Consider the following 2766-nt stretch of genomic DNA (forward strand, 5'->3'; position numbering starts at 1 on the left):
TAATTGTTTTAGTTTCCCAGTGACAATAATATAGATATGGTCAAAAATAGGCAACAAAATCTCTTTCTAGTCTCTCTACCTGGCCTCCTTTTTAAACACATACACACACACATATATATATTTATATGTTACTGTACCAAAACACATTTTAACAGATTTCACAGCTCATTTAAAGTTTCAGTTTACAGCCATTCATATGGAAAATTTCTATATGGAATGTTCACTTAGAATTCCTCACTGAGAATCCGGTGTTCTAAGTAAAAAAAGTAGACGTCCTTCTTCAATGCAATGCTAGGCATTTTACCTCTGTTCATTCATGTTTTTCTTTCAAGGGTTTCCTAATTTTACTTTTGGATCTTCATTTTTGTTTACTTGACTTATTTCCTTTAGTATATTTTCAGATAAGGCAGGTTGATATCTCTACAGGAGGATAATAGTTATAATTCCAATACCAAAAGGTTGTGGGTAGATTAACCTTTGACTAAATGGCATTCTGGTACAAAAGGATGAAATGTTTCCTTTCCAATGGTATCTCTTGAATCTCCTGCTTCTACGTTCATAATTTCCATGCATCTCCCCAGTGCTAAGTCCTCCATGGAAGAACTATATGTACATTTGTCTGTTTTAAATGCATCCACAAATCTCTTCAAGGCCTCTTTGCTAAGTACATATCCTGCTCCTCCACTCATGTAGCCCTGCTTTACATAAGGCTTAAATCCTCTTCCAAAGCAAATGGGTTCTTTAGGGTCATATTTTGAAAAAAGCCATCTTAAATTGTCCACTACAGCATATATATTATTATCTACTTTCATAAAATAATCAGCATCTTCTAAATAATGGTGATGAAGATAGTGAAAAGCTTTAATTGTTTTCCAGTATAGTTGGTCTCTGCCTTCTTTGGTTTTTAATTCCACAGTAGGGGAGTCTTTATTTTCTTTTGAACTCATAAACAACACTTTAGTACAACTCTGCACCCATATAGCTTTGACATGTTTGCCCATTTTCTCTAGATTTTGAGAGCCTGTCATAATCCAGCAAAGAATTTTAACTTTCTCACCAATCCAGGAATGGATTAACAAACTGTGGTATATGTATACCATGGAATATTATTCAGATGTTAAAAGAGGTAGAGACTTTACATCTTTTGTATTAACCTGGATGGAGGTGGAACATATTCTTCTTAGTAAAGCATCTCAACAATGGAGAAGTAAGAATCAATGTACTCAATTCTGATATGAGGACAATTGATGTCCTCCTACATGTTGGCAGGTGGGGGAATGGGGGAGTGGGAAGGAAGAAGAGGGGTGGAGGGGTCACAATGTGTGGCACACCTCTTAGTGGTGGGACACAATTATAAGAGGGAATTTACCTAATAAATGCAATCTGTGTAACTTGGTTCTTTGTACCCTCAGTGAATCCCCAACAATAATAAAAAAACAAAGAATTTTAACTTTCTGATAGAGAAGTTCAGTGACCTCTGTGTTCTCATCTTTATTTTTGCTAGTATCTGCATTGAAGTTCATTTGTCCTTCTAGATGATTCTCTCCATTATCATCTGAATGCTTAGCATGAAGATCATTATGAAGAATTTTAGGCTGGGTGTCACTCAGCTCTCCCAATAAAATTCTGAATAGCTGACATCAGCTGCAGTGACCTCTTGCCCCTCTTGGGGGGCAGAAAGGGGGATAACACATGACTGGCAACCTTTGCTCCTCTGGGCAGCTGCAGAATTGGCTTGTCGCTGCTAGTCTAGCTGATTTCTCTCCCCTTCTGCACTCCATCCCATTCTAGCTAACTTAGTTTTGTGCCTGATATTGGCTCACATCTAAATAATGTTACTTTTCTGAATTTTTTTTTTTTTTGAGGCAGAGTCTCACTTTGTTGCCCTCAGTAGAGTGCCTTGGCGTCACAGCTCAAAGCAACCTCAACTCAGACTCAAATGATTCTCTTACCTAAGCCTCCTGAGTAGCTGGGACTATAGGCGCTAGCCACAATGCCCAGCTATTTTTAGAGACGGAGTGTTCCTCTGGTTTAGGTTGGTCTCCAACTTGTGAGCTCAGGACAATCCACCCACCTCGGCCTCCCAGAGTGCTAGGATTACAGGCATGAAACACTGAATTCTAACATCCTCTTGTTGGGGGGCCTAACGCATCCACACAAACCCTTTCAATTCTCCCCTTCCTCCTCTCTTAAGACAAAGACACAAAGGATCTGGCAAGCCCCCTCCAGAAGTTCGCGCCCAAAGACCCTAACTGGAGCGGGGGTCGGGGGGTGGGGTTGGGAGGTTGGGGGGGTTGTATATGAAAGTGGTCTCTAACTTCCTCTGAGGTGCAGACTCTGTATTTGCACTGCCCAGGTGCAGTAAACCTGGCCCTGAACATCTCTGCGGCCTCAACTCTGGGCACCACCATTTACACCTGTCGCCTCTTACTTGCCAGTCCCCTGAATCCCTCTAGAGCAATCATCTTTAAAGGCAGCAACTATCTTTTGCTCTCTGAATTTCCAGTTGCCTATCTCAAAAACTGGTGCAAAGTAGATACTCATTAAGTGCTGAATTAATAATTCAGCAGATTCCCCTGAGCACCAATCATGTTTTATGACCCCTCCCCCCAAACCAAACTTCAGAACCAGGCTGGGATAACTTTTGAGAGCCTGAACATTCAAGAAAATGCAAACCTCATTTTTTTGCATCAGGTTAAAATTATCAACCCTACTTTAACTTAGTTTGAGCCTGAAAAAGTTGATTTTACACTTTCTTTTTCTTTT

The 2766-nt window shown here is 40.2% G+C and overlaps 1 pseudogene; it reads right to left on the reverse strand.

The window, feature by feature from the left end:
* Positions 1–321: 321 nt before the first annotated feature.
* Positions 322–2766, reverse strand: part of LOC100959170 — a 2760-nt pseudogene continuing 315 nt past the window's right edge.

The sequence above is a fragment of the Otolemur garnettii genome, unplaced genomic scaffold, assembly GCF_000181295.1.
Source record: "Otolemur garnettii isolate 467f Iridium unplaced genomic scaffold, OtoGar3 scaffold00149, whole genome shotgun sequence".
NCBI lineage: Eukaryota > Metazoa > Chordata > Mammalia > Primates > Galagidae > Otolemur > Otolemur garnettii.